The 15,232-nt window shown below is 40.4% G+C and overlaps 1 protein-coding gene across 16 annotated transcripts in view; it reads right to left on the bottom strand.

The window, feature by feature from the left end:
* The window catches only part of ESRRG (estrogen related receptor gamma), a 629,476-nt gene that overhangs the window by 566,672 nt on the left and 47,572 nt on the right, over positions 1–15,232 (bottom strand). Inside the window, exon 1 of one of the 16 annotated variants that reach the window (XM_059942608.1) lies at positions 4,592–4,743. The exons of 11 other annotated variants lie outside the window; for them this stretch is intronic. The gene's annotated coding sequence lies outside the window, so the exon portion shown is untranslated. Of the gene's footprint in view, positions 1–3,315; positions 3,340–4,591; positions 4,744–15,232 lie in introns of those variants that run through there. 4 more of the 16 variants (XM_059942507.1, XM_059942560.1, XM_059942526.1 and 1 more) reach the window with 4 other exon arrangements.

Raw genomic sequence — 15,232 nt, 5'->3', positions numbered from 1 at the left:
GGAAGTCCCCATTCATCCGTTTAAAATGAACAGTTTCCAGCTCTAACTCTACACTCTCTGATCTCCCCAAAATAGATACCAGACACCCATCCTCACTTATATGATATCGGATTCTAACCGCAGGCTTTCTCTCTGCCCTTTGAAGAGAAGATTACAGAGAGGGGCCCGCTGCATGAGTGCACTTGTTGACCAGACCATCAGACAAGGGTGGTTAAAGAGAAGGTTGGCTGAGAAGTGTGAGAAAGTCATCCACCTTGCAGCTGTCCGGCCTGAACACTACCATGGATAAACAAGAGTCCCTCTCTAGAGATTCCTGCTGGCACCTTGTCTTCATTCCTTTCTGGAAAAAAAAATTCATATCCCTGTGAAGAATGTATTGCCTTCGACACGCAACTGCCAAAACCCCAACTGTAGGCAAAACCCGTCTGACAAAATCCCTTAACTGCTTTGATTCCGTTCTTAAAGGAGATTAGCTGTTGGAAGGTCACAGAGAAACCAACCTACTGCACATTGCAGCCTGGGGTTTCAAAGCTCTCACTACTAAGGGGATCTCCATACCCCATGCCCCTTCCCTCCATGCCGTTTAATCAATGAATCAACAAATAGCTACCGAACGAGGCTTCCCTGGAGTCTGCAGGTCACTTCAGATGTGCTTCTCCAGTTCAATAGCAGGAGAAAGAAAAACAGATTTTTCTGACTCTTCTTAAAGTTTCCATTTATAAAACCGGACTAACATAAAAAGACTGTGGGTCTCCTCTCCCTCTTTTTCTGTTCCCTGAACCCTTCTGATTCACAAAGAAAAAGTAAATGCTATAGAGTTGAGAGAATGTACAAGAGATAAAAGGAGGGCAGGAGAGAAGGAAGGAAGGAGGGAGGGAAGGAAGGAAAGAGGGAGGGAGGGGAGAGAGAAAGGAAGGAGAGAATCAGAACCTTAGATTTCAGGAAGGTCAAAGGACACAGTAAACATGTAGACAATCCTCTCAAGATAAACCGTAATGGAAAAGAATATGAAAAAACCATAATGGAAAAGAATATGAAAAAACCGTAATGGAAAGAATATGATAAACCGTAATGGAAAAGAATATGTATATTATAACTGAATCCCTTTGCTATACGCAGAAATTAACACAACATGGTAAATAACTATACTTCAATAAAATTAAAAAAAAAAGAAATGTCTCTTTGGTAGCGTCTAATTAGCTAGCCTGTTAATTATTACTGCTCTTTAGTAGATATGATTATCTTTGAGAACTAGTTACCACTAGTTTTAAGCTTTTAGGATTGATATAATGATGAATATCTTATACCTCTAGGTGTTTTTCTGCTCTCAACTCTAGCAATAGGATCATAGATAAAATGTGCATGTTACTACAATAGCCACAGTTACCAGAAATCATAAATACAAAAAAAATTAATTGGTTTTCCTGCATAACTTGCATGAAAATGAAAAAATACATGGCAAAAAGATACTACTTTGGGCTTTTAGCAAATGTTATATAAAAACACTACACTAGGCTACAAACTAAATCACCATCTCCCAAGTGATGACCAGTTACTACATGTACAACCGTCACTAGAACAGGACCAACCCGTGATGTGAATATTGTCTTTTCCTGACCCAGCATTTAGAGCAGGATTCTACTTCACCAAATGTTTCCTCGATCAAAAATAATAATGACACTAGGAACAGCTTATGAAGCACTTACTATATGCCAGACATGGTGGGAAACAGTAATACTTTCTATGCATTAGCTCAGTTAACCCTTTCACCCGCCCGTTGGTGTGCATTACCCTCCTCAATCTACAGATGACAAGGTGGCAGCTCAGAGAGATGGTCACTTTGCTCAAAATCTTAAGCATAACGAGGTCCAGAGCAAAGACTCTAACCCACGTCTGACTCCACCCTTTGTGCTTCTAACCACCTTGTAGCTGATACTTTATTCCTGTTCTTCAACGTGGAGAATCAAGGCTGGGAAAAGTAAAAATAATGTATTTTATTATCATTTACCCAAAACCTCACCTGGACTTGGTGTTCCCCTGTCAGCTTCAAATTGCTCCTCCCTGTCCCCCAACATGAATGACTACAGTTTCTTCTTTTGTTTCTTTTTGATAAGCAAAGCTAATATTAGAATAGCTAACAAACCATGCGACCACAGACAACTACAACATTCTGAAGAATTCTTCAGTCTAAGCATGAGATGAGGCACTCCAACATCTTAAAAAACTCATTATTTAAAAAAAAAAAAAGCTTAAATATAAGTACTATGTTAACACTTACAGGTATAAACAAAGAGTCCACTAGATAAAACTCCTGAGTGTATATAGAGAAGGCTGATGTTCTGATATCTTACTGAGCTTCTAAATTACAACCCCCATGCTTTTTTCATGTGCCAATGGGGTCTATCGTAGTGAAGGTATTAATAGAAAAATCAACACCCCAAATTCTTTTATTCAGTATGACATCTATATGTGTACAATCACGCATCTATTCAGAAGTACCTGTATGGCAAAAGGAGGTGAAATATAAACACAGCATGATCTTTTGTTCCAAGATGATACGATGATTTCTACCATCTGTGCACAGAAGGTGGTATGGCTCAAGAGACCAGTTCAGGTCTGTTTCACCTTGAGACACAACACATATAGAGACAGACCTTTGCCCAAGGTGCCTGGGGTTGTCTGCGACAGTGACTCGGAGCCCCTTCACTCGTGCACACTAGGTACCAACTAGGACCACCCTCCAAATCTGGCTTCTAAGCGCCCCTTTTTCTCCCAGACTCTGAAGACTGGAGTTTCTTCTTTCATTTCCTTTGACTAAGCACAGCTGGGATCAGTACCAAACAAACCATGAGGGTAGCACGTGACACAGGTACAGTGTGCTAATGTTTCTTGGTTGAAGGCAGGTTTATGAACACTACAACCATTTTCACGCACGGAAACCATTTCTACCAGAGAGATGCAAATTGTATTGTAAAAGCTCGTCTTTGTAGAACTCAGCAAAGGTCTGCGTGGATGCAGACCTAGAGGTTAGACACAGCACTTCTCCCAGTATCTGCATGTGCTCATTACCATACTGCAGGAGTTGCTTCTAAAGCCAATAAGAGTTTTCAGCAACACCGAGGTTACGAAATAATCCAGAGGCTTCAGAAGGCAGAGAAAAGACAGTTGTATCCTGTAAAAGCTAAGGAACAAAATGACCTATTCCTCTTACATCAAAGCTTGAGGACTTCTAGAACACAATTAGCATGACCTTCCATGAAGGAAGCCCAGGAAGACACAGATGTCCTTTTGGTTTCTAAAAAGGAAGGTACTTACCGTGAAAATCCACCAGTCACCACACTGTGCCCAGAATTACACTGGCCACCCTTCTCCACGGAAGCAGAGCATGGGACCTGACAAGTCTGTGGAGACATCTACTTGGGTGGGTTGGGAATAGGCGAGGTGGGGGAGAAAAGACAGACTTTCCCTTTAAAACTGAACAGAAGCTGATACCACATCACATGACCTTTTACCGTAATTTCTATTAAAATCATTTCATGTCTGGTTGCCTCTGCTCTCCTGGCTCATTGGTATTGTTTACAACAAGTCACTGCACTGGCAGTGAGTGGTGGCTGAATCCATGGTTACCCGTTTTTACATCCACTAGTTAAATGGAATGCAGCTCTGCTGTGGGTTTCAGGGAACCAGCTCTTAAGAAACTACAGTCCAGCCATCAATCAGCCTAATCTGAGAGAAATTAATCTTATAAACCTAAGTATTGGTACATATTAAAAATTGATAGCAAGGGGGCACGAGCTTTTATTGGTTGGAGTTATGAAAGTGGACACGCTGACATTTGACTTAGAGTCTCAGAGTATTCGGTCTGTGGTCTCCATCTGACAGCCATTCAGGTTGTGCAGCTAAACAGCTTTCAAGGGTAATACGACCAACCCTTTAAAACAAACCCACCCCCCCTTCCCAAATTCTGTGAGCATTGCTTTCACTGGTTGTTCTTAGGATCGAGAGAGTGCCTAAACACAGGTTTAACCAGACTGCAATCTAGCAAAGTAACTTAAACAGATACACACAAGCCAGTAAAACGTCACACAGACAGCACTGGGTGAGGATTCAATTAAGACAAAACCTCAGCGGAATGCTCTTTACGAGTAAATTAAAACTGCAAACTAATATGTTTTATTGAGAGCAAGAACGGTCCAAATTCATTCTGCTGTCCATGAATTTAGGTGGTTAATTCTTTTAAAAACATTCCCCAAAGCAAACTTGTTTCTCAAGATGGACATGCCCAGCAATTATCATTCCTAATCAAAATTTAGAAGTTTTATAGTTTAATGCCCACAATCACCATCCCACAAGTCACATCTCCATGCTAAATGAGAACAGCAAATAGTTAAAGCTAACATATTACATACAACCCCATCTACTGCAAAGTCACTGTATCAGAAGCTAGAATTGATTTGTTTTCTCAGAACGAATTGAAAATGAATGTAACAAAACGTCGGAAAAATCCCTCTTGCCCTGCTAATCGGATATTGTATAATGGTTGATTGCAGCTCTGCCCTGTCCTCTTGCTGCCTAAATCATACATACTTACACGTTCTGGGTTCTTCCAAGAGTTTGGTGCAGTTTCAAGGACAAATGTCTTAAGGAAGCCTCTCTACTGTGCAGCAGGGAGCCTAGCTCGGATCTGATGACAAGAGCACGGTGCTCAATCTGACAACAGAGAAGGAAAGTTCCTGCGTGGAGAGGAGGTCTTGGAAAGTCTCGGGGTTAAAAAGGCTGCTTTAAATGTGCTGGTTGATCTGCTCCCTGGTTGTGTATACACAGTAGCAGCTGATCTGTGTTTGCAGCCCTGCAGAAAGGAACCTTTACTGAAAACCAATGGCATCACATTTCAGCGGGGCTCGTGCCAAGGGCTGGAGAGCAGAGCCACCTTTGACAACTTCACACAGTTCAACCCAGCAGACTTACCACAGATCAGGGAGGAGCGCGGAAAGCATCGCCCCTCCCACCCCACCCCAGGTTTCATCTCGACTCTGTTAGCGCAGTTCCTGGGAAACTAAACACTGTTACTGGCTGGCCTCTGCTAACAGTGCAAGGTATTCCCTGGACTTGCCTTAAATATAGTCCCTAATCTCTGCCGTCCTGACCTCCCATGTACTGTATTTTCACAGAATTTTAAAAAATGAATCCCAATTTTTAAAATGCATTCCCCTCAATTTCTTATACAAACCTTCAGATCCACAGTGGGTTACTACTTAATCCCACGTTGAGTATTTCAGGCTCCCTGGACATGGCTCACAAATAAACAGAGGAAAAAATAACATAGGATTGGGGACGGGGGTACCTAGCTCTCTCTTCTGCTTTCCAAATTCAGAGGCTGGAGTTTTCAAATTCCTGTTTGGTTGGGGGCCATCTTATTACTGTTGATTCTAAACTAGGCACAACTGCAAAATTTCACTCCAGTAGAATCTACTAATAGAATAAGGCTGGTGGGATGTTAGGAGCAGGCAAGCCATGCAGAACATGAACATGCTGTTTGCTAGTGGCATCACCTTCTTCACCACCTTATCATGGAGGAGAATGGAAATTCCAGACCTTGCCAACTCTGGGAGGGAAAGTTAAGAGGGTGTACGAGACAGAGGGGGTTCGGGGGCTTGGTGCGGGTTGCTGGAGAAAACTTAATCCAAGTCACTGGTTAACCACTTCAGTATCTGTGTGTGCCTCACTGGCCCTCCTCCCCCTTCCGTCCCAATGGCAAGTCTAGGTAATGGTATATTAAATGGTATTTTCTCACGATTGTGCATCTTACTTCAAAGGGTAGAAACCAGGACTGACAGTTCAACAAAAGGCCACGTTAAATGTGTCAGGCAGCACAGGGAAGTGTTCTCCTACTTCTCTGAAAGCTGGTCCACGAGCTGCCTGGGCAACTGGTAAATTATCCAAGGCCTTTGCTTTTCATTTTGCCCACACTATGGTTCAGGTGTAATGATAATTTCCGACCCTGTAGTGTAATGATAGTTTCCTAACCTGACCCTACTACTTTCTACCTACATGAGATTGGAGTTGCTTAAAATCTCTAAACTTCTGTTTCCTCATCTATGAAACGGAGACAATATATATCTACCATACAAGATTATTGGGAAGATTTAAAGAATAACATAGGTCAAGGGCTGACCCCAGTGCCTGACATGTATGCATTTGCCAACATTTACTGAGCCCCGTCTCAGAACCAGGCCCAGTGCCAGACTCGGGGGTACAAGGTCAGCTGAGACATGGCCCCAACTCTCAAGTGCAATGCTACCAGTGTCCTTCCTCCTTCCCTCCTGGAATTTGTGTAGTCTCTATCATAAAGCACAAAAACACTTTCAAATACTTGGTCTCATTTGATTCTCATGACAATCCTAGGAGACAGATGAAACTATGCCCAATTTGTAAATGGCAAAACTATGGCTTAAAGAGGTGAGAGTCACACAGCCAGTAAATGATAGCCCGAACCTCAACCCAAGCTCTGATTCTGTCGCAATACATATGACTTTGTCCCATAGCATTCATTTTCTGCACCATTCTATATTGTACTGTTATCTTAATAGTTTAATGTGTATTATTATATTCCCCTAAAGATAGTGTAATTCCCTTAAAGAGAGGAACTATATCTTAAAATTACTTTGTATTCTCTAACAGACCTAGCCTGATGCTAAACATATTATGTGTTTAATAAATTTTCCTAAATGTAAAAGAAACTCAAGATGGGTCCATTTTACTCCCTATGATCAATCTCATAAGAAGCTACAGCTTCTCAACAAAGAGTGGTTTGGAGGTTATTTGTGGCCTTCCAGTGTTCATGCTATGTTTTCAGTTACTTTCAAATAATTACACACATATCAAAGTTTTTAACACTGACTCATAACTAAGTCACCCAAATATTGTTTTCTCCATTTGGTTAGCATATATTCTATATGTTGAGGACTAATGAATTTTGGTAAGAGCCATTGAATATCTACTTTTAGATTCAAACTTGATCCCAAGACATCTCTTTACTTCTAGGTTCACTTCAGTTTCTAGGTTTGACAGATCACAAAGTATAGAATTCTGTTGATCATTATCTTGTGAATTAGAGCAGAGCACAGGACCAAACTCAGGTAAAATCCAAGCAGATTTTTGAATCTGCTTTTTAAAGATATATTGTCTAAACAAACAGCCCAACTTTCTTGAATACTTCTTGTTCTACTGCTTCACTTCAGGCTTTGAAATGTAGGCCATTTCTGACGGAAGAATTGGCTAAACATTTATCAGTGAACCCTACATAAAAATAAAAATATTCTTGAGAGATCTGTATAGAATTTAGAATTTGGAGTTCAGCTGATGTAGTGCATTAATTAGTTCTGTTATATCCTGGAAATCTTTTTTTAAATGGAATTTATATTATTATTAATTAGTATTTACTGCCAAACCATGATTCCTTCAGCCTTAACAAAAATCCAGGAAGTTTAGATGAATATCAATGTCATAGCAAAAGTGGGAATGACAGGCAATGTTTGAGACAAAGAAAACAATTATTGGATACATTGTTTTTGTTTCCAAAGTCATTCACTTGTGTATTAGACAAGCTGTGGCCAACTGTAAAGCAAGTAAATATGTTCCCGTGCACTGGCATTGCATACATTAGAATTATCAGGCTTGCTCTATTCAACTGGCCAGCTGCATACTAGTTCCTGCTTCCTCCCTAAATAAAATAATATGTAAAGTACCCACCACAGTTCTTGGACCACAATGGACAAGAAACATGCCCATCAAAGACCACTCTGGAGCTAAACGAATTGGCCTAAGCCTTTGTCACACCTGGTCAGCATGGAGAACTGCTTGACCCAATGACTTTTCCTCACCACCTAAAACTAAATAGAACTTCCAAGCATTTTTATACACATGAGTCTCACTCAAGTCTCACAACCATCTTGGAAGCAGACGCTTTTCTTATTTACATGTTTACCAATAAGACAAATTCAGAGAACTTAATAATTTCACAAGATCAAAACAGGCAATGAGTGGCCTAGCAAAAATTTCAAAATGGATGCTCAAACTCTAATTCCAATTTTTCCCACATAACTCACATACTATACTTTCTCTTCAGGAAGAATATGCATGCCTTAGCTTCCTTCTTTTTCCTTTTGGTTTCTCATGCTACTGATCAGTTAAATGCAGACCAAGCCATCCATCTCCCTCTCTCTCTCTCTCTCTCTCTCTCTCTCTCTCTCATTCATACACACACACACACACACACACACCACACATACCCCCATATGCCTCTTTTCTACCTTCAACCACCTTCCATCTTTTCTTCTCTTACATCTTGGCCAATCACTTCAGAGCATAATTTTTTCCCTCCATCTTTTCTCACTCTCCCACTTTTCAATATTGGTTGTCAAAAAACAAATCTTATTACAGGTGAGGAACTTAGGAGTACTGCTAATGTTACACTATTCCCAGGGAAAGAAATACTTTGCAACCAGTCTCTAAAAATCCTGGAAGTCTCTAAAAATCCCTTTCATAAAATATTAAAAAAAAAAAATCCCTTTCAGATACTCTGCAATAGTTTCCATCTATCTTTTTAACATCCATTTATATGTGTATTCTCTTAAACATCAACCCTCCAGAATCTAGATAAATGATAAACTATCATCAGTTTTATTGCTTTTCTGTTACGTTTATCACTTGTTTCATAACAGAACTGTTTTTCACATTTTTTTCTCAACAATATACAATAATTCACTTCAGTAAGTAACATAAGCTTTTAGCCTAGAAAAGTCATCTGCATTTAAGATTATTTTGTGTGAAAAAAAAGTATATATCTAATAATTAGTCTATAAATGAAAAATTTCAGTGTAAACTTGAGTGGCTAAATTTCATGAGGCTTTCACTTCAAACCCCTGAACTGGAGCTTATTTACTACTCTACACACTAATATCTCCAGTCATGGCATAAGGCCATACTTATGTAAATAATTAGCTTATAGAATAGAAATAAACAGGAGTATTATTAATTGGTTTATTCATTATTAATCAATCACTTAATTCAGAATCACTGGAGACCATCAAGTCCTATCCCTTCATTTCAGAAATAAAGAACAAAGGGTCATGGTTCTCGGATGAAGAGGGCAACCAGATCATAGTATAAACTCTGCTCAGGACCATTTTGACTGTCCCTGAGCTGAAGATCGATGTTCAGTAGTGTACACATTAGCTAAAAAACACAAATTTCTAAATTTGATGGATCCAAAGGGTCCTCTGGTATTATGTCCCATTGTTTCAACCTTTGGAAAATAAATGTTCATCCTAAATAGAACATGAATTTCTAATAACTGAATTAAACTGTTCATCTAAATAGCCAACTTTGGATTTCTCTCCACACATAATAACTTGGAAAAATATATAGCCTGTGTTTACTAGAGCACTATAGCCACAGTCTCTAAGAAGAGCTATAACTCGCTAACAATTTTCCTGATTTATGTTTGAAAACATACAGGGCATGAAATGATTTCAGCAACCTTACATTTTCCTCAAGAACACTGGTAGGCAGAAGACAGATTCTAAAAATCCTGTTGGATTGCTTGTTACAGCTCCTTTTTTAATAGAAATGTGTGATAAGCAATTATACATGCCCCACTAAAAAAAAAAAAAAAAAAAGCATCATTAGGTTTTTCTCCATTAAGAAAGGAAAAAAGAAAAAAGAAAGGAAGAGGAGGGAAAAAGGAAGGGAGAAAGGAAAGGAAAGAGAAAGAAAACTCTGATAAAAGAATATATTTTCATATTCTGTTTACCTTGTAAAAACTGATTGCCTTCTTGAGTAAGAAAATGCAATAGATATTCTTCCAAAGGACAGCTTATAGATAATGTATGTTTATAAATTGTAACACACTATACAAATGTTAGTTATTTCTGTTGTTAGTATTTAACATATATCGAAATTTACCTCACGATCTATAATTGTGCTAATGAAAACAAGTATTTGTGAATATATTGGTCATAAAATCAGCCTTATTAATCAAATATATCTTAGAGTGAGATCAAATTTAAATGGGTCACTCTGGTAACACAGATATCTGGAAACACTGTTTATCCTACCACATATGTATCAGAGACTAGGAGTACAAAAGTTTTGCTGTGCTTCATATGAAGTTAGCATTCTGAATTTGAATCTTCCAAACAGTAAAAGATCACTGTGTCAGATATGCATATTTGCCAAGTTAAAAACAAAAATTCATTTGTGTAAGGAAAATAAAACAAGCACATTCATTAATTAGCATCCTTTAAAGGATCCTATCCAGGTTATTTATTTTAGCAGACGGGCCACCTGAAACAGCTATAAGTGTCCATAAGTAAATAAAATAGCTTTGATTCTCCAGGGTCTTGCATTTTATCACAGGAATTCTAAACACATTTAACCCTCTTTTGTGGTAACTATGATCATTCCATTGTTTACATGAACAAAGCATCTTTCGTAATAGAAATATAAACAGAAGCCTGATTTAAAACTATCAATGATTCTTCACAACCACAGGAATTATTGAGCATAATGGTATAAATACGTTATAAAATATCTGTACATTGTGTATATATCAGAGGGAGAATGGGAGGTGGGATTTACACCCAATACGATGCAGCAAGTCAGCTAAGGGAGGAGTGGGCCTTCACAATTAGAAATCATTCAGGGTTGAGTAAATGAATGGAATCTAATTGCCAAGGAAAAGAAAACTGTCCTAGCTATGTGATAAAGACACACAGGGTCTTAGCACCATCACAATGTCTACTTAGGGAATTTTTATTTAATGATTTGCAAAGATATTCCCAGTTACCTGAATATGAAGATCCAAAATCATTAGGTTGTGTGTCTACATTCTATTTCAAAAGACTGAATTACTTTCTGCAATCATCTCTCAAAAGAAGGCTCCACAGGATCCGGCTCTCCTTTTTGGCCACCACCACCACTGATTCCAATACAAAATACTCTCACAAATTAGGTTCAAAATAATCAAAAGAAGATGGTTCCAGAGAAAGATCCTTCAGCTTTCCTACAGCACCCTGCCCCCATCTGCTAGCCTGAGAGCAAAAGGAGCACATAGAACGCCTACGTAATTCCCTCCTCTGATTCCTAAGGCCACTTACTCTACTGGAAAGGCAATGCTAACCTTAAAACTAAATTGCAGCGGCTTCCCTGGTAGCGCAGTCGTCGAGAATCTGCCTGCCAATGCAGGGGACACGGGTTCGAGCCCTGGTCTGGGAGGATCCCACATGCCGCGGAGCGACTAGGCCCGTGAGCCACAATTACTGAGCCTGCACGTCTGGAGCCTGTGCTCCGCAACAAGAGAGGCCGCGATAGTGAGAGGCCCGCGCACCGCGATGAAGAGTAGCCCCTACTTGCCGCAACTACAGAAAGCCCTCGCACAGAAATGAAGACCCAACACAGCCATAAATAAATACATAAATAAATAAATAAAATTTAAAAAAAAACAAAACTAAATTGCAAAGCAGAATTATTTCACAGCTTTTAAAAAGTGACAACAGAAAATTTCTTTGTTGGCACAAGAGGTATGTTATTTTGACTTTATAGAGATATTTTCAGTGAATTTCAAAAAATCACAGTATTACGAAACTCAGTCATCGTTTCTTTGAAACGACAGATTCTGTTGTTCACGGAAAAATTTGCAGTTGGTTTCCTCATACCAGTGGTTCAATGGAAGGATTCACCAACTGCTCCCTGGAGAAAACAGATCTACATTTAAATGGAGATATAGTGTTTCCAAATGCACAGTACCTAGAAGGCAGATCCTGTCAAGGTTTCTTAGTGAGACTAACTCAAACTGTATTAGGTACATTTCGAGGCTGTAGCTCTCTCCGTGGCATAGGGCTCCGTCTGTTTCCATAAATTTTCTTTCTCCTCTGTGCATTCTTTGTAGTATTTGTCCCAAGAAGTTAAAATTAAACCTTTCTCCACTGCAAAGTCCCCGCACTAGCAGCCAGCCATTACTACTGTACACATCATTTCTGATGTGTACAGAAAAAGACCACAGAAGATAGGTTGGCCAGAAATGTTAAATAATTGAAAAGTATAATGGCTTAATAGAGGAGTAGGCTTACTTGACAATGCAGCCAATTTAAAGCCATAAAGATACTGTGTAAAAATGTTATCTTGTGGTTGACCATCACATATCCTATCTATTATTCAAAAGTATCTCAACATTGTTTTTCTTCATTAACGTGGTTTTTGGCATTTCCCTCAAAATCCTTCTGTTCCCACAGTTTTCCAACAATTTTGAAACAAATACACAATTCCTACTTTATGTCATAAATTTCCCTCACTGGGATAATGAGATCTCCAGTGTCTAATTGAAACCAATTTATAGATCAACCTGCAAGGCATACTTTAACTTCCTCGGATGTGATTCGTTTTGCATTGAACACAGTCAAGCATGCTCGACGTTGAAAAATAAACAAATAAAACAGGGCTAAAGCTACTTGCATGGACACATCTGCAAACAAAGGAGAACCTCATAAATAACCTCCTTTCCTGTGACACAGTAATCCAGGGATTTGTCTATATTAGCAAATGTCATGGGGCTTAAGGAAAGTTTTGCCTTGAGTGTTCAGCTAAGGTGCATAGCAAGTCCGTGAAGGAGAAAAAAAAAGAGACACTTAGGATCAATTTCAAACATAAGCCCATTACCTCTGGCAGGCTCTTGTGAAAGTTCTAGCTGCATCTGAAATGTCCCTGTAAACAAGGTTGCTGAGAACAGCCCCAGATAGTCTTCCCAGCAACACTTTCCCTCCCAGCCCTTCCACTGCCTGCCAACGAGGTTAGTTACACCTCATCTTGCTGCCCTGCCATTCTCATGCTGATTCAAATTCAGAACTCAAAATGAAAGATGAAATATCTTCCAGATCACTTAATATTGAAATCCTGTTGCAGTAATAAGTGGTGCTCAGTTGGAGATGGGAACGTGGAACTCTCTTGGTAACCTTTTAATTTCTGGAAAAATTGTACAGAATAAATTGAGTGGCACAGACATGGAAACCAAATGGATTGATCTGCTCTCTGTTGTTAAAGCACCACCCATCAGAAGGTCTCTTTGCTCCCTTGGCAATCTCCCCTTTAGAAAGACCAGCGGGTTTCCGTATACACCATGCACGAAGATTTAAATGCTATTTTGGTTTATTAAAGAAAAGAGATGATCTTTTATCTACGTTCATCTCCCCAGTCAACGGATAGTTCTATGCGTTATATGATACCGTTCTCAATATACACACTTCTAATTCTCTATACCATGAGTTGAAAGACTTATGAGAATTGTTTTAGTAAAAACAACAAAGCCATGCTTGACAGACAAATCTATATTTCAAAGATCAGATAGGCCTGTTTCATGATATACTCAACTCTTTTTGTATTTGAAGGAAAAGAAACCCTATCACGTGACTTCATCTCCATCCATGTTTTCAAGTACCTTCCTCAGCTCAGATCTGAGAACTGTTCAAATTTCCCTCTCTTGCCCACAAGGACAGAAAACTGTTTTCTCAGGTTGGTTAACTCATTTTGATAATATCAAATCTACTGGATAGGGGAAAAAAAAAAAAACAAACCCTGACACCTCTCCCCCACTCCCCAATCCCATCCCCTGCCTTCCCCGGGAGGACATTTCTTCCTCTTTTCTGTTGCCTGCTGCTTCTGAATTTGGGCATTTTCCAAACACAGTCCCCTATTTGGTCTTTGGGCAGCGTGAGAAACAAAAGAGAGCCTCTCTTCAAAACTAAACCAAGTCATTCAGCTGCTTGCAACACTTCAAAACATCCCCAGGTCTCTTGCTCTTGACTTAAAGTATTAAGCAGGAGTGTTTTGAAAAGAGCAGGAAGTCATATGTGGACCTAACAGCTGCACTTAACTCACATGCTGAGAATTTCTTTCTTTTTTCCCTTTTTTCTTTCTTTTTTTTTTTTTTTTAATCGAGAGAGAGAAGGTGTTATTTTCAACACTGCCCTCTGGTTTAGAGTAGAAAAATCCTGTGCTTTCTGTGTCTGCCTGTGTCTTTTTGTGTGGCCACTGGTCCTGGTACTACAATACCAACACACAGCAAACAAGCCTCCCTAGCTTAAGCCAACCCATGTGGCAATTCACAACATAACCCAAGCAAGCACAAGAAATAAACACAGACATAATCATTCCACAGCAGTGAGGCATGCGAGGGGTTTCTCCAGGACCTTCCAGACTTTTCCAGAATTGTTCATTAAGATTCTGAATGGGGGAGGGGTGCAGCTAGGAAAAGGTTGCCAGAAGGGAAGAGAATGGGAGGAGAGAGCTTTGCCCTCTGTGTCTTTCTCTCTCTGAGAATCTCCCATCACCAAGCATGGGGGGGGGGCGGGGGGCGAGGGTCTATCCGGCACGCATCAGACAGACTTGAGGGGTGGAAGAGGGTAGGTGGTTTGAAATACTTAAAATGACACGACGGTCGGGTGACCTCCGTGTAACTTCAGAGACTCCCACGGAAGGTGAACGGGTTGGGGAGACAGGGAATGAGGCGTAGAGGACAGGCAGGAGACACCTAGGACTACGGCAGCAGCAAGCACCAGAAGAATTTGCCAGCCCACGACAGCGGTCCTCAACTCCTGACACCACCCTCTACCCAACGACTCCTTCCCCGGATCCCCTCGCCCCCTAAGACCGGAGGACTCCCCCCACCCCCCGCACCCATCCCAGTCCCAGCGCCCTAACTCTGCCCTCACTCTTTGCCACTTTCCCAAGCCCTGAAGTCTCTATCCAGGAAGGGGGATGGGAGAGGTGTTTTAAAGAACAAATCTCATGGAAATGAGAATTGGTCAGTGTCTCTACAACACGCGCTGACAGTTTTGCAGTCATGGTAAGGCGAGTCTACAACAGCGGGATAGGACTTATGGTTGTGTGATGGAGGGAGGATTGCTTTTTTTTTTTTTCCTCCAAGAGACTCTAAACAAGTGAAGGGGGGAAGGCGGGGGGGGGGGGGGCGGGGAGCAATAGAGATTTCCACCAGGACTGCAAATCAAGGATGCCCCAGATGCAAATGTCTGTCTGCAGATGTTGATGATAAGGATTTGGACCAGTTACCTTGGCAGGGTCAGAACTGCAGCAGGTTAAGCAGGTGAGTCGTCGGGGGATTTTAAAGAAGCCGAAGCCGGTCGCTTTGGCTGGGAAAGTCTACAAAACCCCCATGCAG

Source organism: Balaenoptera ricei, chromosome 1 (genome assembly GCF_028023285.1).
Source record: "Balaenoptera ricei isolate mBalRic1 chromosome 1, mBalRic1.hap2, whole genome shotgun sequence".
Lineage (NCBI taxonomy): Eukaryota > Metazoa > Chordata > Mammalia > Artiodactyla > Balaenopteridae > Balaenoptera > Balaenoptera ricei.
The sequence above is the reverse complement of the archived record's forward strand: the minus strand, read 5'-3'. Positions and strand labels throughout refer to the sequence as shown.